The sequence below is a fragment of the Cuculus canorus genome, chromosome 2, assembly GCF_017976375.1.
Source record: "Cuculus canorus isolate bCucCan1 chromosome 2, bCucCan1.pri, whole genome shotgun sequence".
Classification (NCBI taxonomy): Eukaryota; Metazoa; Chordata; class Aves; order Cuculiformes; family Cuculidae; genus Cuculus; species Cuculus canorus.
The window spans coordinates 58688124-58710363 of record NC_071402.1 but is presented as its reverse complement, the minus strand read 5'-3'; the positions used below and the strand labels follow the sequence as shown (position 1 = coordinate 58710363).

Below are 22240 nucleotides of genomic sequence, written 5' to 3'. Positions count from 1 at the left end.
AGGCCTGTTATTTTTCCATAAGCCTGAGTTGTCATAGCAAGGAATTCAGCCCATGCAATTCAAATGTGAAAGCCTACTAAGTGTACTGTTTGAAGTTCAGTGTGAGCAACATGTGGCATTAAAAAATGTGCTAAACAAGACATAGTCTGCTAACTTACTATTCAGGTTCATGGGTTCCTCCCTGTCTAGAAATAGCCTACATTCTGCAGGTACTGTAATGCAATACATTGCTGCTGTAAATAAGGACTAAAAGATTAAGTACTACTAAAACCTAGCAGTAAAAAACCTATGAAGGTAATTAATGCATAGTTGTTAGCATGTCCGACTAGAATTACTCGTGTCATTTTTAACAAGTTTTATCAGTTATTAAGTTTCATTTGTACTTTTCTGCACTTAAACCGTTAATACTTCTAAGCTGGCAGAGAAATAATGAATAAACATTCATAGAGCTACAAGCAATTATAAAAATTGCTCAACTACTATAATTGCAGTATGAATTTCTTCGCCCATTTGTCACATTGTATTTGAGTTCAGCATGGCATAAGTTCAGTGAGAGATCCTTCCTGTATTAATACAGGAGTTGTAGACCAGCTTCTGGCTTCAGCTGGAGTTTCAGGTCTGTTTTGGGCTCTAGGAGGCAAAGTTCTGGAGTAACTTTTTTAATAACCAGGAAGAGGTTTTTCAGAAAGAATTGAGTCATGTGCTTTTCACTTGGGACATGGACTGTGCAGGTACTTGCCATTGCTGCAACTTTCTCCCAGGTTTTAGCTATTATAGTGCTTTTGCACTCACTATGGTCTCAGGAACCTATGAAAAAGACACAAGAGAGATTTAAGTTTCAATGAGATCTGCGGAATCAGAAAGGACTACTAGTTTATGGAGTCCTTCAGATATTTTTTCGATGCTTAGAGAATACAATCCCTCACTTCGGCTAAGAGTAAGGCAGTAAGATCTCTGACAAGTCTTACATCCCATTTCTTTCATTGGTTTATTGGGTGGTTTTGAATTTCCTGTTGACCTTTATGACTGTTAAGCTAGAGCTTTCTGTTTATTTAGGTTTTTTTATGCTGTAGAAAGTAAAGAGACAGCCTGAAAAATACCCAGTTGGAAAGAAAGAGTTTTATATCTCTGAAAGCAGCAGAATTTAGCAAGTTTAGTAAAATAAAACCAATTTTGCAGCAAAAACAGAACCCCACTAACACACTGTAAGATCTGCTTTTCTTCATAGCCCTTTTTTATTTTTTCTTTTCCTTTTATTTTTTCTTTTCCTTTTCTTTTTCTTTTTTTTTCTAATTTTTTCTTCTGTCATTGATGCTTTGTTTGTTTGGTAGTGCATTAAACAGTAGCACAAAAAAAAAATCTATTACCTATTACTTGTTTTCCATGTTGTGTGTATGATAAAGACATTAGAATTTGAATGATATTTTGAATATACAGAAACTTCCTGCGTTTAATTTTCTGGAAGCTTTTCAGAAACATGCTTTGGGCTTTTAATAACACTATCTCTGTCCCATACCTGAGGTGCTGTATGTACTTGCCTGCAGGCTTTTTAGTTTAGAGTGAAGTAACCTGTTGATGAAACAGCTTTCAACAGTGTTTCTCTTCCCTTAACAGTCCACCAGGGTATAGATACTATCTTTGACAAAAAAACAAACCAAAATCCAATACTAAACTTGCTGTCAGACAAGAATCCAGAATAAGGATTCGAGAAATTACTGACTTACCTACACATGTATTTATTATACCCCCTGAATATAATAAAATTAAATGTTTTAAATTCATAAGCTGTGAAAATTAAAATCAAGACACTTTAAATATTTTTATCTGGGTTTTTTAGCTTTATTTTACTGTTTCATTTCATCTGTATACTGCTTAACAACTTCTATTTTTTTCTTTGCTGCCTTTACTGTGTTTCCCTAAAAATTTCCTTCCTTTTCCTTCATTTCCCTGAATTCTTCTTCTTTTTAATTTTATTAGTGAAATGCTGACTTTAGATTTCCTTCAAGGTTACCCTGATGTGAGGGAATGTGGTGTCATTTTCCTTGCAGGAAGGCTAATTATTCAAGGCTTCAGAGATCTTGTTACTCTGAACAAACAAATGCTGAACCTGTAGGAGATTCTTAACTTAATAAGTATGTTAGCAATTGCCAATTCTATTGTTCCTATGATTAGGTTCATGGGAAGAAGTTACCTCCAGGCAATACAATTATACATTTTTAATGATCCTTACAAAAGGAGATCTGAAGGAATCAAGAATAAGACAAAAAAAAAGTATTTTTTTCGTTCTTTTGCTTTGAATGGTACCATTATATTTTAGTTATTTTACTTGTTTCATTTAAGTCAAGGCAGTGATTACAGAATGATTAAGTGATCAGTCTTAATTAACAAGTGTTCCATTACTAGCCTGGTTTTTGTTCTTCCTTTTTTTTCTCTATGAATTCTTTTTGTCTTAATTATTTTTTTCAGACGAACTTTAATGTGAATAAGAAACTATCCTGAAAATCTGAAGAAAACTGATCAAGTTGTTCTTTTAGAATTTGCTCTTTTTAAATGGATTCCAGACAAGGTATTTTCCCTTTAAGCACTACTGGTAATCATCTTGGGGGGAATAATAAAAATGACAATTTTTCTTTACCCTCAATCCCACCCCAAATCTGTCCTTTGTCCAAATCTTGTAGCCATATGAATAATTTGTTTTTACATGCTTGAGTTCATGTGAAATGTGCCTTCTAAGGATAGGAAAAGACAGGGAAAAGAGACATCCATAATGAGGGTTAAATTGATTATGCTTGTAGAAACAAAAGGGATTTATATTTCCAAGATCCTAAATTCCTGTTCCATAGATGTTACAGAGGCTTCTGTTTTCTTAAGATGGAACTCCTGAAACATAATGTTTTTGAACTGATGACAGTATTTCAATAAACTCAGCAGTCTATGTTCTGGTGAGAATTTGGAGGTTGGAACTGGTTTATTCTGAGCACATCACAGATTAACACAGCTGAAACAAAGTGCAGAGGTGGATCCTGAGACTTATCGGCAAGCCAGGGTTGGTTAAGAAGACTGAGAAGTAAGAATACTATTCAGCCCACATTGTGTCAAATAACAAATAAGAGAAGGATGAAGAGGATAAAGAATACAGATTAAAAATGTTCAGAGCTGAACCTAGTTGGAGTTCCTTCCTACAGATATATGAACTGCTTTGAAGAGAAATAAATTAATTTGTGGCCCAACTTTTAAAAATGTATTCTTCAAACATCAGCTGCTTTCAGAAGCAACTGCTTTTGAAATGCTTTCTCTATTGCAGAGCGAATATGTTGTTAAATTCTTGACTTAGAAAAATGTTCCTATCACATTTACGTGCTTGAAGAGTCTCTTTTTTTTTGGATGATTGTGATTTATTTTTTTCTTTATAAACTGTTGAAGTTCTTTTCTGTCACACAAAATTATTGGGATCAACCTAACTACAGAAAGCTATAGAAATTTCAGTGGATTTGAGAATAATTTGAAAGTGCTTTCACCAAGCTCTTTCACCAACTCAAAGAATGGAGTTTCCAAGCCCCCTTGCTTTTTAACCCTCCTCACCGTAGTGGGAGGCTAGTTGCTGCTGGGCAAGGATTCTGAGACAATAACTCAATAACAACTGGATAGTCATTATTAAGCAAGTATTCCCTTTATTATTAGCAGTGCTGGATGCACGGGGGATTGATCGCCCAAAAACATGCATCCCAAGCAAGAAAACTGTGCGTCTTTCATATTACAGATCTATGCATACTCATTTCATCACCCGAAAAGGTATTACACATTCATTTCCATTTGAAGAGTCATTAACATATCTTCACACCATGTTCATATGCACAGACAGTCTGCTGAGTGGTCTGAGGACCCTCTCCTGGGGTCCAAAGATGAAGGCTAGAAGTAAGGCGGATACAGCCCAAACTTTGAGAAAAAATAGTCCTTTTTCTGCTGGGCGGCAGTGTGTATTCCAGGCTTCCTTATGTTGTCTTCTGGGAGGCCTGTTTCTTGCACAGCAGGTCCCCCTTTAGACAAATGTCCCTCAAGACACAGACCACTACAGGGTATACAAGCTTAGATAGTTGCTACTGATCAAGACACAAGCTCAGACATTTGCCATTCATCAGTCCCCTTTTAGAAAAAAACCCACATTTCTCAAGACACATACAACTATAAGACATACTAACTTAGACAATTTCTATTGACTAATACACAAGCTTAAAAAGTTGCCACTGATCAAGGCTTTACAGCAGTTTCAGAAGGCCTTATTCAGAAATAATATGGTTGTATAAAAATATCTGCATTTAATAGTGCTTGCTTCTTCAAGTATTGAACATTTTTGATATTATGGTATTTTTATGGCATTTGTATTATGGTGTTATATTTGTTTGCTTGAGATTCTTGGAGTTTTAAAGAGGGCAGTAGAACAAAAGAAAGTAATTGATTTCTCTAATCTTCTGATTCCAAACTCATCGCCATTTTGAAGGAGCATAGCGCTTCAAGTATTTTTGATTGCTGTATTTGAGCAGCTGGATGATGAAAGGGATGTGTGAGCTCTTATTTCTCTTCCATGTTGGCAAGAGATCCCTTCTGCCAAGCTGATGGCTCAGAAAGACATTTATTCTCTTAAGTGCATAAACAGGAAATAGTGGTTTGTAAGGGGATATGCAAAACACTATTTGCTTTTTATTGACATTTCTCTTCCTGTAGCATCTTTCAGGAAAGGTCATTCCTTCTGTTCCTTATGTTTTTTCTATTGATGATTCAAATTACATTTACTGTTGTGAATAGAAAAGCAATGCCATCAACAGCCTGTGGTGCCAGCCTTTATTTTAATTAAATATTAATTCCTAACAAAATAGGCAGCAAACTGTTAAGGGCTAGCATGTATAAGTTAGATTGGTTGATGTTAAAGAGACAAGAATAAAAGGCTGAATGTGGCTGTCTTCAACTGTTCTTTCTGTTCCGGGCATTTAAGTGGATTTAAATACTAACTGATTCTTAGGGAACCTTTTGGCAGACAACTTAATCATTCTCTCTGATATTAATTACCTTTAAATATTAAGTTTTCTTTGAGACTAAGCTCTTTGGGATGAGGACCAAGCCCTCATGTATTCCCTGACAAAAGCAGACAGAATCCTGAATATTTTTCAGCCTGAGCACTTTCATAAAGTGAACATTAATTAAAACTGATATTTAATCTTCACTCTTAACTCTTTCCAATAGTCTGTTGAGGTTTTATCGGCCAAACCATTATATTTCTAATTATTTTAACTAGAAATAGAATAGCCATCTTCCCACCTTGAGCTCAGCCAGGCAAGGGTGTGGAATATCCGCCAGATTCCTTCTGGTTTTGCCCACTACTGCACCACCCCAGCAGTAACATGGGTACCACGGTCTGATTGAATTGACACAGGCTTGGGGAGGAAGCTGAACCATAGCTTCAGTTCCTTTATGGTGTTTTCCCCAGTGACTCATGTTACTGCCTCAGCCTGAACAAGTACTGATATCACCTCCACCTCTACCAGGACATATTGTTTTCCTCCTGATTTTTGAAATGGCCCTATATAATCAACCTACCAGGTCTCCCATAATCCCCTTCCAACTTGCAGGTGGAGAGAGGGTCTTGCAGGGGATGCTTACCCAACCTTGTGTGACATGTGCCTCAAGCCAAGATTACAGTACTACACATTTCTTGTGTCTCAGGCCGTCCTCTGCTGCCAATCTCCTTTAGCAGATCTCTGGTACCTGAGTGGCCACGTTTAATGTGCAGCCACTCTAATAAACATTTCCATTTCTCTTCCTCTTCGCCAGCCAGAGTGGCTAAATGAGTGAGTGAATCTACCTGATTATTTAAAACTTAGGCTGGATGATCTCCCCCTTGGTGGGAAGCCACCCACCCCACCAATATAGGCCTTTGTTTTGCAGCTTTCAGGACTTTCTCCCACCTTTCCTTCTGCCGTACAGGCATTAGGTTGTCCTCCCGCTGGTTTTGTTCCCAGAAGGGCAGCCATTCTGTACAGCCTTTGAATACTGTGTAGGAGTCAGTATAAATATATACAGGGTCAGTATGGTCTGTTTCCTTTGTGATTACACTCCAAACCGACATCAGCTCACCAACCTGCGTGCTGCCTTCACCTTCCATTACAACATACTCCCCTGAATCTACATGAAGGGCCAATGCCGGGACTTCCATAACTTTCCTTCCCTGTGGGAGGATGCATTTGTAAACCAAACATTTCTTAAATCTGAATTAATTGAAGGGGTTTCCTTGATATAAGATGGAGGGGCATATCCATTTGTGGATGCAGGGGATTTCTCCTGTATTGGAAGCAGTTTGGGACTACCCTCCTTTATTGTGTATATATTGTTATAATGTTCCAATTAAGCATACCCCCTCCTCAGTCTCCAGTTGTACAACTCTCAGGAGGGCGATGTGCCAACTATCACAGGGTTTAAAACTTCAAAGGACCCCCTCAAAATTATTGGTTGTGGGTGAATTGTTTGTTCAGCCCTCTGTAGGGCCAGACAAACCATAAAAAGTCCCTTCTCCCAAGCAAAGTACTGTTTCTCTGCACACTTGATACTACCCGAAAAAAAAGAATGGGGCAGGCTGGACCCTGTGGTCCTCGTTGCCACCTGCACCTATCCTCCATTGAACCCGGCGCCACAGACAAAGCCCTCAAGTGATATCCCAAGCTCCATCCTTGGGGAGGTCTGCTGCTACACCACCTTCACATTTCATTGCTGGCGCCACAAAACAATCACATAAATAGCCAGCATTCAGTCAAAATATTTAAGGCAAAGAAAGGCTTTACACCATTCTATAAGTCTATGATTCTATGCTTTTAGGCTGGATCTTAAAGGATTTATCACTGGGATTATAAAATATCATTGTCTATGATACTACAGGACTTAATTAATTACTGATGAGCAAAATTGCTCCACGAGGTTCTTGAATTTGCTATGGTCTTTTGTCTACATATAGGATATTAGCAGCTTTTCAGACCCTGTGTTAGGAAGTTGACAGAACAAAGTTCAAGAGTGATTGGTTATACATATTGAAATTTTATTCTTTGAAATGATTTTTCTAATGGACATAAGAAGGATATTTGCAATTAAGAATATTGTAATTTGCTGAATAGAAACAAATGGAAAACAGACTTGCTAATTTATATGTCATGCTACATTTCACTTCTTTCCCACAGTAGGTTGTTTGTTGTTGAATGCCACGCAAGCAAACAACCCAGCCACCCACAGATGTTCAAGAATTTAAGTGTGCCACAATACAATGGAAATTGTATTGTGAATTCCCAGTATTTAGGAATAGAGTTTTCCATACCTTTTATCTAGTAGTCTTTTGCCTCAGAGAGAGCGCTAGATACTGGATCATTCTCTACATTTAATGTCTAAAAAACTGAACTGTCACTTGACATTTAATTAGCAATAATCTTCCTGAAACACTAAGAGTAATATCCATTTCTGATTTGAAGATTTTATCAAATCTAGCTAATACTTTCAGATAAAGTAGAGATTTAAGACTGCATTAAGGTGTACAATAATACTGTCACCATAATAATACAGAGTTTCTAATAATGTCATGACAATTGTGTACAGCAGGGGATTTATTGCTAGGAATGGTAGAAATCCTGTACGGATTGTAATCCAGGTACTTTGCATCAGCCAATGTTAGCTCCTGCCACACAAGTTTGAGAAGTTGAGAAGTGAGAAGCACTCCTTGTGGACTTATGCTGCACCTGTAGGTAGAGACCATTATGTTCCTTTCTGTATGTGACTTCTAATAATAGTGACTGAATATTGTGGAGGATTGATATTTCTGCATCAATTATTGGACAAGTATAAGTTTTCCTCAGTTTTCGCAATGCACAATGTCTTTGAGAGAGTGAGACAGTCAAAGAGAATATTTCCAATTACCTATTACTAACTTCAATATATTTTTAAGCATTAAACATTTACAGAAGCAAGTCCAGGTTGATTTCTATGGAATATGAAAATATTTGTAAGCAGAAAATTAGATATGTTAGGACAGTGATATAAAAGTATGTTTATAGTACACTGTTCAGCTGAGAATATTAAAGCAGTTATAAACTAATACTTTACATTTTAGCATCTCTTCGAGGTCTTTAAATCTTAAGATCTCACCATCATTTTATGTTTTTTATTTTCCCAAGGGGGAAAAATTGACCTTCTAAATATAAAAAATAGACCAGGTGTCCCCCTAAAATGATATATAATATAAACATGCCTAGATTGTAAGTTGATAGAAATTAATTAATTTTTTCAAGCCTGCAAATACAATCAAACTTAGCATAAAAATTTCTTAAATTTTCTATATTATTTCAAGAATATTGTTTTAATGTGACAGAACTCCATGCAAGTGATGAATAATTACAATGTACTGGAGTGCAGGTTTTGACTGGGATAGAATTAATTTTCTTCATAGCAGCTAGTATGCGGCTATGCTTTGGATTGGTGATGAAAACATTGTTGATAATACAGAGTTGATTTTGTTATTGCTGAGCAGTTCTTACAAAGAGTCAAGGCTTTTTCTGCTTCTCACACTGCCCACCAGCAATTAGGATGGGGCGCACAAGAAGTTGTGAAGGGTCGCAGCTGGGACAGCTGTCCTAGCTGACCAAAGGGATGTTCCATGCCATATCATGTCATACTCAGCATATAAAGCTTGGGGAAGAAGAAAGAAGAGGGGCAAGTTTGGAGTTTGGCATTTGTCTTCCCAGGTAACTGTTACATGCAATGGAGGCTTGCTTTCCTGGAGATGACTGAACACCTACGTGTAGATAGGAAGCAGGGGATGAATTCCTTTTACTTTGCTTGCATGCTCGGTTTTCCCCTTACCTGTAAAACTGTCTTTATCACAACCCAAGAGTTTTCTAATTTTTGCTCTTCTGATTCTGTCTCCCATCCCACCATTTGGGGAGGGGGAGTGCAGGGAATGAGCAAGAGGCTGTATGGTGGTTGCCAGCTGAGGTTAAATCACGACAACTGGAGACAGACAATTTGTTATAAAAGGTAAAACTATTTCGGAGAGCCTAAGCCATAGTATTTTCACATTCCAAACTGAGGAAGTTTGAAATCTCACTAAGTTCATTAGACTACAGCATCATTCAAATATCTTTTCTCTCTCAGGGTGGGTTTAATTGAATATTACAATTTTGCTATGAAACAAATTATTTATTTCTCTACAAATAAGAACTACAAAGATACATTAATAGTGCAGGTTATTCCAGTTCATTTGTTGGGTTTGTTTTGGGTGTTTTTTTTTTTTCATAAACTGACTTGCAATAACAACATGTTAAAAAAAGAGCATAGTTCATGTAGTTCTCAAAATATTGCCTGTAGCTAGCCTCAGATTTCACAGAATCACAAAATTCCTTAGGATGAAAAAGACCTCTTCAGTTTGCCTAGTCCAACCCCCTTGCTCAGGCAGGGTGAACTAGTGCGGTCTGTTCAGAGTCAAGCTCAGTCAGGGTTTGAATATCTTCACAGTCAGGTACTCTAAAACCTCTCTGGATAACCTGCTCCAGTATTTGACCACCACCACAGTAAAAAGCTGGGGTTTTTTTGTGCAAACAGAGTATCTTGTGTTTTAATTTTTACCCATTGCCTTTTGTCCTGTTACTGGATGCTGCATCTTTATGCCTTCCTCTCAGATGTTTATACAAACTGATGAGATACCCTTTAAGCCTCTCCAGGCTGAACAGTCCCAGCTCTCTCAGCCTCTTCTCACATGAAAGGTGTTCTCTTAACATGAGGTCAACAAGAGCCAGAAATGTGCATGTGCAGCCCAGAAAGCCAACTGTATGCTGGACTGCATCAAAAGAAGTCTTTTTGCAGCACATGTACAGAAGGATAATTTCTTATTCCCTTTGGCATCCCTTCCCAGATTCAAATCCATGCCAGGCTTGGCTTTCCTAACCCCATTTGTGTATAACCGGACAACAGCTCTATAGTGTCCCTGGTTCATCTGCTCCTGCTTTCACTTCTTGTACACTTCCATTGTGTGTTGGAGTTCAGTTTGGAGTTCTTTGTTCAATCATGTGGGCATCCTCCTCTTTTTTTGCTTGATTTCCTATTTTTTGGGACACGTCTTTCTTGTAATTGTAGTAGGTGATTTGTGAATATTAATAAACATTTCTCGATCTGTCTCACCTCCAGGAATTTATGTCCTAGGTTTCTTCCAAGAAGAACTCTCAAGAGGGTCAAGTCTGCTGTCTTGAAATCTAGTGTTGTGTCCTGCTGTTTGCCACGCTTCCTTTTCTCTGGACCCTGAACTCCATCTTCTCATGGTAAGTACAGCGAAGCCTGTCCCAACTTCCAGATTATCAGTCAGCTACTCCTTTTTCGTAAGCATGAAGTCCAGGAGAGCGCTGGTGATTGTTGACTTCTTGATCACCTATGCCAGAAAATTGATAACAATTCACTCTAAATTTCACAGCCACTGAAAACTAGTTTATCTTCATTTCTGTCTCTTACTGTATGCAAATATCTGATAAAATACCTCTTGCTAAAACAATACTGATAAATATGGTTGCTTGCTTTTATTTTTCCTACACTCAAACAGTTTAAGTATATTCAGTAAGCTGTTAGTAATCTATTGTACTTATTTAAAAGCTCAACACTAAAACCATAAAATAATTCCGGAGCAGAGTGAAAAAGTCCAAGCTCTAGTTTCCTCAAGTTATAAATGTTTAGATATAAACAATGAGTGAGACAGTTGAATCAATGTCATAGATTCGAGCACTCCAGCAGTATCAGATTTTGGTGTCCTATTTGTAAGCTGTACAAAATGACTATCCACGGCTTATCTACTGTGATGAAGGTAGAGACATTATTTTGGTTTTGTCAAAGACTGTGGTAGTGCTTATGTACTTTTTCATAGGTTTGGTAAGCATTTATAGTGTGTGAACTGATTAGAGCATCAGCTGAACAGGAACAAGTGCAAATCATTACCTACAGTGGCTTTTCAGCAGATCCATCTTGGCTGGGGAAAATGTCCACAGAACATACAGAGCAAAAGGAAAGTTATTCTTCCATTAACAACTGTCAGAGAAAAGACATTTCATCTTCAGTATCAGCCTCTCACTTTAAAGCTCCAACCATAATGTTTTTTAGGACAACCATATAAAGGGATGGTTTATAACTTTTCTAACTAAGAGGTTTCTAGCAGCCATGTTACTTGCCAGGTCCTGGAGTTTCAACGCTCTGCATGTCTTCTTTCTACTCCTCCTCAGTTTATAAGAGGAAACATCTTAAGGAACCTTTAGCCCTCCCAGTCTGTATTTTTTTATTCTCCCATATAATTCAAAGTCATTGTGTAGGGCTTCTAACACACATTAGACAAGTGTCTTTCACATTACTCTTATGCTTATGTCTTTAAATTTGACGTGTGTTTACATTTCCTGCACAGATCTGGTGATGAACGATACTTACTTCTCTGAAGAGAATTCAAGTAAAGTGCCTTTTCTTCCAGTTTCAAGCTCTCTTCTAATATTCTGTTCCTTTAAATGACAAAAAAAATCGAAGGATATATTTTGAATAACACCAATGAAAGCCCACATATTTCTCTTGAACAATAAAATAATTTCATCGCATTTTTTCTTCGGGATGACAAAAACCTGCAAATATTTTTCAAAGGCTGTCCTTTTCTTTGTTTGCCTTTGTTTGGTTTAAATAATACTTATCTACTTATTAATGGTGTTATTAAGTTTTTTTATATTAATGATATTATAATGGTGTAATATATCCCCTTAATTTGTATTAAGGGTCATTGTCAGAAAAAAAGTGGAAAACCAAACCCCATCTCTTTGGGATTTTTTATATATTTCTCTGTTATTGTTCACCTAAAGCAAACAAAAATATTAGATCAGATGGAGATGAGAAATTTACACACAGAACCACGTCTCATTGTTTAAACATGTCTATTCCTGTAGGTTAGGGCAAAATGCAGCAAGGGTCAGCATTTCACTCGCTAGAAAAGCAAGGAAGATAATGAAAAATACATTATGTTTGTGAACAAAACTTAATACCAAGAAGATTACTCAGAAATGGTATCTACAAAGTGCAATGTTCCAGTCATAGTTTATGGGACACTCCTCAGTGAGCAAAGTTTCCATGTGGTGACTTCTAACTGATATTAGAAATAGCTTTTCCTTTACTGGAAATTAGCAGTCATTATTTTAGCATTCTTACCAGTTATTAGAATATTTTACACGTTACCTTGCATTTAGTTTCTTATCAAAGACTTACCTTTCTGAAAATAAGACACCATTAGTTGAAATTAAATGTACTAGAGAGAGGAGAAATTCCAACTTAAGTATTTTTTATGATTTTTATTTGATTTATTTACCTCTTCATTTCCTCACATCGACTCCACAACAAAAACATATAGCTAAAATGCTATCAGTAGAAAACCTCTGAATATAAAGGTTAAGTTACTAATTGATGTGTTAGAAACATTTTGAAAGAACAATTACCTCCACGGGTTGCATTTGTGATATAAGAAATTGTTATATATCTCTTGAGACTACTGGAAGGAAATTCTAAAAATGTCTGTAAATACAAGCTGATTTCTCAGCGTAATGGTAAAGCTGAAGTAAGCATTCTGCAGGATATACAAATACAGTGTATAATTCCACTAGATGACAAAATTTAGGGTTCTTACATATAGATGTCTTTCTAAGTCATCTTTAGCAAAAATTCAAATACATTTGTTGTGTTTATTATGTGAAATGTTGATGAACTTTTCTTGAGAGACAGTTCAGTTACTTTCTACAAAGATATTTTCCCCTTATATTTCCCTTTTAGATTCAGAAAAAGTATGATAAGGGATGTCCTGGTGGTTAATGATAAGAGATAATATCTTAGGAACAAATTTACCTTAAAGGTTATAGTGACAACAGTAAGCAATAGAACTTGAACTCTGCTTTTTCAAGCTCAGCTGAGCATTAATTAGGAGCTCAATTTATAAACATTAACCAAACTAAAGCAAAGATAAAATGTCATGTACACACAGACACTGCTATTTGAGCAGTTAATATTTATCATCTTTTTTCCAGGGCAACTCATCCTGATTTGCAATTGCTCCCAATTATTTTGTATGACAAACATTCTTCGGCTATTAAAAAAAAAAGTAGTCTTAGTTTGATTTCATTCCATACGATGGTATAAAATAGAAAGACTGTTGGTAAAAAGAGATTTTTCTTCAAAACTGAGAGGAAAAAGCAGATAAGCACATCAGATTTCTGAGAATGTCATTTAATGAAACATCTAGAGGACAGCATGATATAGCTTTTCATTAATATTGTATCTGTCAAGGGACATTTAAATGACAGGAGGATGTTCTCTGTGATGTTCTTCTACATACTTTCAAATTGTCATTAGAAACAGATCATACCTCAAAATCAATAGTGTGTGTTTATATATATACACACAGCGCAGTTATTTGGCCTCAGTCAGAAATATGACTTAAGAATATCAATAGTACAGAAAAGTGAAGGCTCTTTAAAGATCCTTCAATTCGTTAGTTAATATTTGTTTGTACAGCTATACTGACATTTTAAAAAATTCAGTCGATGATAGTAATTGCACATTTTAGATGTTGGATGTGTATTGCAATTATTACTTATGCCAACAGTGTCTTCCAGTCAGAGTTTCATCACAGAGGATAGATACTTCTTCCTTTGTCTCTTTTCTATCTGTGAAATGATTATAAAGAACAAAAACAAATGAAGAACTTACACAGAAGTGGGTGCAACTGTAAACTGTGTGAAGATGAAAGTGAAATGGAGATAGAATAAATATGTGAATAGACACCCCATTTTGTGACTTAGCAACGAACAGCATGTTACTGTTAAAGTAACAAGATTTGGGGTCTTAGATCATAAGTTTTTCTTTTGGAGAAATCTGATAATATCTGAAAAACTGGATGGTACATCTACACTACAAGTTTAGTTCAGCCTAATTTTGACCCTGTTAGCATGTCAATTAATTGTTGGCATGCTAATTCTTTTCTGTTATCTCCTTAGAAAAAAACCCCACAGATCTTTTTTTTTCAGACGTGAAATAACAGTTAACTTATACCACCTTTTGTTGTTATTGTACATCAGTTGGACATGCAGATTGTCTGTTCAATGACCTGGACAAAACCATTTGTTTCATGAAATAGAATTCTAAAAGACAACTGTGATAAACAATAAGAGCATGACTACTGACAGTCTTGCAAAGAGTCACTTACTTCAGTAGCTGATATTTCCAAATTCTCAAAAGTTGGAGGGGAACAAGTGTTGCCTAGAAGCCATTTAATATCTTTTCCAAATCTTTACATCTTAATTCCATGGGGGTGAACCTTCTAATTTTCTACAGCTAGTGCTGTAACTGTGGAGGTAACAATACTAGAAATGTTAATGTTCTCTGTCAAGCAGTCATTTCCTGGAAAGTATAACATTTCTTAGCAGGTGATATTTCTTCTTTTTCTCTCTAAGGAATAAAATAAACAATGTTTACTCCCAATGATGAAGGTCACAAAACTTCTAAGTTGCATATCACATCTTAAAAACAGAGATGTATTTCAGATTAGATCTTCAGCTCACATAAAATAGTGGATCCAGACATTTCAGTATGCTGTGTTTACTTCCTATGTTTACCTACCTGCACTGAAAAATCAATTGAGTTTAAGCAGCTGGGAAAGCAAATAATTGCTCTCTCACTTGCAGCATATTTGACAGACAGGAATTCTGGACAATATCAAACACATGAACAACATCTGTAAATGCTAAATAGTTAAGTGATCTCAACAAGAATATAAGACTGTGAGCTCACAACTTTCATAAATTTACACCAGTCAGACATTATCAGAAATGAAGAATTCTGGCTATTGCAAAATAAGGAAAAAAACCCCATTACTCGTGACAAATGATCAGTTTAGAAAATTGCTGGTGATACTTGCTGAAAGGAGTGAGTGTATATTTACTCTAGAGAGTTTATGTTCTCTCTCTGGTCCACTAGACGAAATTACTACAATTGTAGTAAACTGTAGAACATTTTCCTTTTTGAATTATTTAGTGTTGGAGGTTTCCAGGAATTCTTTGGAGTGTTCTACCTCAAAGACATTATCTGAAAAAAAATGATTGAATTTCACTAAAGTACCGAGCGTTTTTTCTCTGTCTGAAATTAAACTTAGGCATTGGATACAATATTAACCTTAAAGAGCATAGATTAAAAAATTACAAGGTCAAAATACATTTTCATAAAGCCAAATAAAAACATTTTAGAACATTTAATTTGATTATAATATTAAATAATTAATCATGCAATGCAACGCAATGATATATGATATGATTGTAGAATCGATGGAATCATGGAATAGTTTGGGTTGGAACATAAACATCATCCAGTTCCAACCCCCCCTGCCATAGGCAGGGACACCTCCCACTAGATCGGGCTGCCCAAGACCCCATCCAACCTGGCCTTGAACACCTCCAGGGGTGGGGCATCCACAGCTTCTCTGGACAAACTCTTCCAGTGCCTCACCACAATCATAGAGAATAAATTCCTCCTTATGTCTAGTGTAAATCTGCCCCTGTCCAATTCATAGCCATTGCCCCTAGTCCTATCACTACAAGCTTTTGTAAACAGTTCCTCCCCAGCCTTACTTGTAGGCTCCCTTCAGGTATTAGAAGGCTGCTATAAGATCTCCTCGTAACCTTCCCTTCTCTAGGCTGAACAACCAGAGCTCTTTCAGCCTGTCCTTCTTGTGGTGTGACAACTGCACCACTCAGCTTGGTGTCATCTGCAAACTTGCTGAGGGTGCACTTGATCTCGAGGTCTAAATTATCAATGAAAATATTAAACAGCACCAGTCCCAATACAGACCCCTGAGGGAGACCACTTGTCACAGATGTCCATCTGGGCATCAAGCCATTCGATCACTACTTTCTGAACGTGACCATCCAAACAACCCCTTATCCACTGAACAATCCATCCATCAAGTTCATATATCTCCAATTTAGAGAGAAGGATGTTGTGGGGGAACATGCCAAAGGCTTTACAGAAGTCCATACAGATTACATCCTTTGCTTTTTTCATGTCCACTGATGTGATTACCCCATCACAGAAAGCCACTAGGTTGGTCAGGCAGGACTTGCCCTTGATGAAGTCATGATGGCTGTCTTGAATCCCCTCCCTATCCTCTATGTGCTTCAGCATAGGCTCTAGGAGGGTCTGTTCAATGAGGTGAGGCTTAAAGGTTGGCAGTTCCCAGGGTCATCTTTATGCCCTTTTTAAAATGGACACCGTGTTACCTTTCCAATCACCAGTTCTAACTACCATGACTTTTCAAATGTTATGGGGAGTGGCTTGGTCACCATATCAGCCAATTCCCTCATGACTCTGGGATGCATCTTATCAGCTCCCATAGACTTGTAAAATTTCAGGTTCCTCAGGTGGTCACAAACCTGATCTTCCCCTACAGTGGGAGGGATATACACCCTGGCCCCCATCTTGATGTCCATTGACCCAGGAGAGGTGAGAATAGTGTTTGTCAGTGAAGACTGAGGCAAAACATTGTTGAGTATCTCGGCCTTCTCCTCGTGTGTTGATACAAGGTCACCATTTTAATTCATCCATGGGGGTTCACTTTCTTTAACCTTCCTTCTGTGGTTGGCATACCTGTAGAAGCCATTCTTGTTAGTTTTCATTCTCTTGCCAAGTTCAGCTCCAGCTGCACTTTGGCCTTCCTGACCCCAACCCTACACAACCGGGCAGTGTCCCTATACTCTTCCCAGGTTCCCTGTCCCTGGTTGTACTGCCTGTGCAGTTCCCTCTTGCTCTTCAGTTTGACCAGCAGTTCTTGACTAAGCCATGCTGGTCTCTTCCCTTTCCTGCCTGATTTCCTACATGTAGGGACTCTTGCACTTTATGGAAAGCATCCTGAAATATTTGCTAGTTCTGTTCTGCTCCTTCGTCTCTGAGGACTGTATCCCAGGGGTCCTACTGACTACCTCCTCAAAAAGCAGGAATTTTGCTTTCCAAAAATTTAGGGTCCTGACTATAGTCCTTGCCTGTCCCATATCTGTCAGGACCTCATACTTCACCAATGTGAGATGACTGCAGCCCAGAATGCCTCCGATCTTGACATCACTTATGACATCAAGCTAAACCGGAGCACACTGTATGTACTACTGAAGTAATTTGTCATGGATTTTAGCCATGATATGAAAGGCTCCTGTAATTAGACACTAGCAGAACATGTAAAATATAAGTAATTTTATGTTTATGATCTTTATTGTATTTTTACTAGCAACTCTGCATTGATTTTAATGTGGTTCAGCTGAGTAAACCAAATTTCAGTATTCCTTATGTGATACAAGAGAATTATCTTTCTTTCTAATACATGAGTGTTGAGCATAACATAGAAGATACTACATGAAAAGTTCAGTAGACAGTTGCAATAGCTTAGAAACATATGTGCTCCTTGAAACATATTTATACTTTTATAGGTAATGCTGGTTTTGACAGTGTTAAATTTCGTATATACAAAATTCTTTACAGACATCTGAAAGTAACAAATATTTTGAGGAAAAGTGGAGGAGGAGACACACAAAAGTCTTGTTTATTATTCTTTATGCTTTCTTTTGTTGAAATATCTTTACTATTTTTCACCACATGCATTAGGCAAAGCTCAAAATAGTAGGAAACTCAAGAAAATCAGAACCTGTAGCAGAAAAAATACTGCTTATTACTCTGCTTCTCAGTCTAGGGTTTATATTTGATACACATCACATCAACAATGGACAAAGAAAAGTAATAATTCCATGGTACTCTTATGTATTGATAAAACATCTATTATTTCTAATGAATATTTCAGTAAATAGAAACACCTTCCTGTTATTCTCTTCAGAATAATGTATCAAAGCAGTGCTAAAAATGGTTAGGTATTCATCATCCTATTTCAATATTTAGCTGTTATTTTCTTTTCTACCTCCTGGATGATTTTGCCATTGGATCTGATCCCATGCTTGTTGAAATCAATTGGGCCCTTTTTATTGACTTCAATAAAGCAGAAGGAGGCTTGTGGTAGGCAGAGTGGCTTGGGTAGTTAAGAAATATGGCTTGAATATCCCTAGTAGAATAAACTGTATTTTGGAACAGAGTTTCAGGGCCCAGTGAGCATTTTATTAGAGGTGTGGATTTTGCCAAAACCGGTTCATTTATAACAAGAACCAGGGCTATACTTGGCTTTCCTAAATGGGTGCAAGGGTATTGTTTGTAATTTTTACCTTGTTCTATTTTGTTTTCTTTGCTCAGTGTTTGTAGGCTTAACAGGATCTCAAAGGTTTGTTTAGTCTTCCGTTAGACTTCCAAAATGCTACTCTTTCCTTGTTCAAGGTACAACTACCACTTCACTACCACTGCTGCCTCCTATGTGTACAATAATTTGCTGACCTTACTCTCTGTAAACGTCTACTGTCTAACCCTAATTAATCATGAATGTTTTGTCTAATTAGACCAGACTGAGAGATCAGTGAAGATTACACAGGCAGAATGCAAACTTCACTGTGAAATTAATCATAGTAATGACACAATTGCCACAAAATCCCTGTAACTGGGAATTATCATCAGGATTGTTATATGTTGTTTTGGCAACTGAAGTAAACTTGTATGCAAAATGTTGTTCTTTATTTCCACTGTCTTGTCTGTTTTTCTTGATCTGAGAGTAGAATGTTACCAACATGGTTAAGTAGAACCTCAACAGCCAACTCAATTCAGTGTTCTAAACTTTGTGGCAAATCTCATAAGAATGTGGTTTGCCTATATGCAAATGGAGACATGTCCACTGTAATTCTCTTCCCTCACTTGGCTCCACACTAACATACCATCTGAATCCCAGACCTATGGCAGCTGGATCAGAATATTTCAATACTTAAGGCTACCATTATTCTAACAATTACTGTGAAGTCTAAACCTGATTGTGATGTTGAAAGTTGATGGATGCTTTGTGTCAGGGCCCTGAGGGCACTATCAGGTTTTACTGTCCCTGACCAACTGCCCCTGGGACCCCCGCTTACACCTCTCCATGGGTCTAGGAGCCCTATTTCTATTTAGTTTGGAGACCTTAGTCCCTTCCTGATCTATGTTCTAGGTGTGCCTGCCTACTGGACTGTTTCCCAGATGGATGACTTGTGCCGATGTGGCTGTCTTGCCTCTGGACTCACTTTCTGCTGCTCCTTACTTGGCCCAGTGAAGGGACCTGGTTGTGCTTAGGGCCCAGGGTCTCTGCCATCAGAGCCCAACTTTGGTTCTGCAGGAACCATTTTCCATGTTTGACATTAAGATCCAGACTTTGATAGCACTGAGGTTTGTGGTTATTGTTTTAAATCTCCTATAGCCTGGAAAGATTTTAATATTGCAATTTAAATTAACATAATCTGTGACTAACGGCAAAACTACTTCCCTAATAAAGCAATCAGAGTTTAAAAAAATTTACATGTCAAAGGCTGCAAACTCCCCCAAGCTAAAGACTTTAGGGAAACCATATAACATAAGCAGCTGAACACACAAAAAGACTGGAAAATTGCAGTTCCCTTAATGAATCTAATTATGAAAAAAATACTTATGCAGCATGTTGATGCTTGGGATAAAGCTTTCCTGCTTCTAATGGACTTGTAATTATCTGTAGAACAAACCTGGGCACTGAGGAGTGTTCTCTGCAATCTTGATTACATGTATTTGATTATATAATATATTATATACTATCCATCCCGTAGAATTAGAAAGCTTCTGTCTATGTTGAAATAAAAATAAAAGAAGTACTGAAAATTTTGGCAGGGTATAAGCTTTGGAGTCCTTCTTTGTGTTAATAAATACTTCAGCTGGACAAAGTGGAATTGCTCCAAAGAAAATGACAAAGTGATGAGAAAAAGCAACAGTAATTTCTAAAGGAGATAAAAAAAAAAAAGCAAACCAGTTTTCAGGACTACAAGTCTCTCTTCAGCTAAGAAATAGAATAACAAATTTATTAATTCCTGTATAGATAGGAAAGAAAAAAACATTGGTTCTTACAGCAGTCACTAAGACTGCATCCATATGTCTGGTATTACTATTGGTTGTTGAGGATACCTGTAGCTATAGGTCAGCTACTTATTTTTGGGAAATGTAAGAATTTCTTGCTTTAAAAACATTAGTTTTTCAGCCTGATACAAAATGGAGGAAATGCTGATATCAGAAATATTTTTCCAAAGAGGAAATATTTTTCCTGTCCAACTTTCCTAAGATCAAACGTTAACTCACATAATTCTGCAAATCCCAAATTCTTCTTAACCTTAGCCAAGTATCCACTCAGGAAATGGCAGTGAGTATATCAAAGATCCCAGTGAAGCAATGTGTCCAACAACTTGGGTGGGAGCAGATCAGTTTATTTAAACTAAAAACAAAGTAGATTTCAGAATTAAAGGTACTTTATGTTAGTGAGATATTTATGGTGGATTTTCATTTATAGATGATTTTTTTAACACTTTAGTTATTAATTGTTGTGCACTACAGTTTGGTCGTCTCTAAAATTGATAAAAACCACTCATATTAAAAATCCTATGAGTATGTTGTCTACAGAAACAGTTCTAGCAAAGCGCTGTCTTGCATGGGTACAAAATATTAAGCAAACACATGAGGAAATTAGCTACTAAATATTAAGGAAATTAATGAGCAAATTAGCCACCTCATACTGTATTTTATTTTCCCCTAGAAGGAAGATATGAACTAAAAAAAGGATGAAAAGTATTTTGCAATGTTTATTTCAGGAACTCATTTATGCTTCCAACCTAGACAATGACGTTCCTAAGCAGCCTTTGTCTATGGTTTATGAAACTTCAAAACATCTTAAAACTTCAGTTATTTCAGGTTAAATATTTTTGATCTAATTTTTTAGAAATATGTTTTTACTAGATTTCTTTGTTTTTAAAAGAAAAAAATAGTATAAATCTTGCTGAACAATTTTACATTCCTAATTTCTCTTTTTGGAGTATTAATTGGAAGGGACAGGGTTTGGTAAACTGTGGAATGGTGTATTCCTCAAAGAGCATAACATCTTCACCCATTAGCAACTTCTAAATTGAAGTTGAACATCAATGAGAACGTCAAGATCCTCCACCCCTGACAGGAGTGAATGTACCTTTGTTATAGATCTTGTTTAATGGTTTTTAAATGCTTTTCTTCTCTGACATTAACTTTTCAAATTTTTGTAATAAATAGCCTTAATATAGTCTTTTAGTTAGATGTTTGGTTGTTTGGTTGGGGTTTTTTAATTTGTTTTTTTTTTTGGTTTTTCTTTTTTGTTTTGAATGTTTATTTGCATAAGTCTTCATGTGAGCCTGGTCCTCATCCTGTATAGACCTGTCCATGTACAGTCCCTGGTATATTCTTTTTTTTTTTTGTAAACTTTGGAAATACTACTTGCAGTATACGAAGCCTTCTGCAGCACAGTACCGTGCTCTGTGGGACATGTGCTGATGCAAGTGGGACAGACAGAATTCCTTGGTAGGCAATAGAGGCTGAAGGGAACACACAACAAAAACTTCAAATCCCAATGCAAAGCATGGGACATGGGACCTCTCAGAGTAGGTGTTAATTTAAAGTAGTGTTGTGTTTATCTAAGGCTGGGGATGACTAAATGGAGAATACATAAATCATAAGTTGAAATATCTTTAATGCTGAAGGCATAAATTGCCTCTTTTTCATCCTTAAGAGTCATGGATATCTTTCCAATCAACTAACAGAACAGTCTGCTTTGTAGTTGAAACCTGTTTATATTTTTCTCCTCTTAGCACAAACTAAAATAACAACAACAACAACAAAAGTATTTGCAAAAGTGTTACTTGTATCTTTGCAATAAAGCATTAAGTTCACACTCTTGCTTCAAGTAGAACATTTGTCATTAGGAATATATGCTTTGAGGACATAATGGTGTTCCAAAGGGAAGGTCAGAATTTTGCCTTAGGAGCTAAAATGTAACTGAAAAGTTGTTAGGACTTCTTTACCAGTAATTCTGGCTCTAATAAGGTCTGATCGATCCCGGCATTACTTACAGAAATAGGACTTCTAATTATCATATAACAAATTACTGGAATTAGAGCTAGAATTTACTGCTACAGAAACACCAATACCAGTGTCCTTTTGGAAAATACCTTTTTATTTT

General features: G+C 36.7%; 1 long non-coding RNA gene across 2 annotated transcripts in view; it reads left to right on the top strand.

Annotated features, from left to right (window-relative positions):
• LOC128851405 (uncharacterized) overlaps nucleotides 1-22240 on the top strand; it is a 130335-nt gene that overhangs the window by 40212 nt on the left and 67883 nt on the right. The window contains exons 3-4 of one of the 2 annotated variants that reach the window (XR_008448769.1): nucleotides 2467-2566; nucleotides 10225-10340. This is a non-coding gene — a long non-coding RNA (uncharacterized LOC128851405). The remainder of the gene's footprint in view (nucleotides 1-2466; nucleotides 2567-10224; nucleotides 10341-22240) is intronic. The other variant, XR_008448770.1, reaches the window with a different exon arrangement.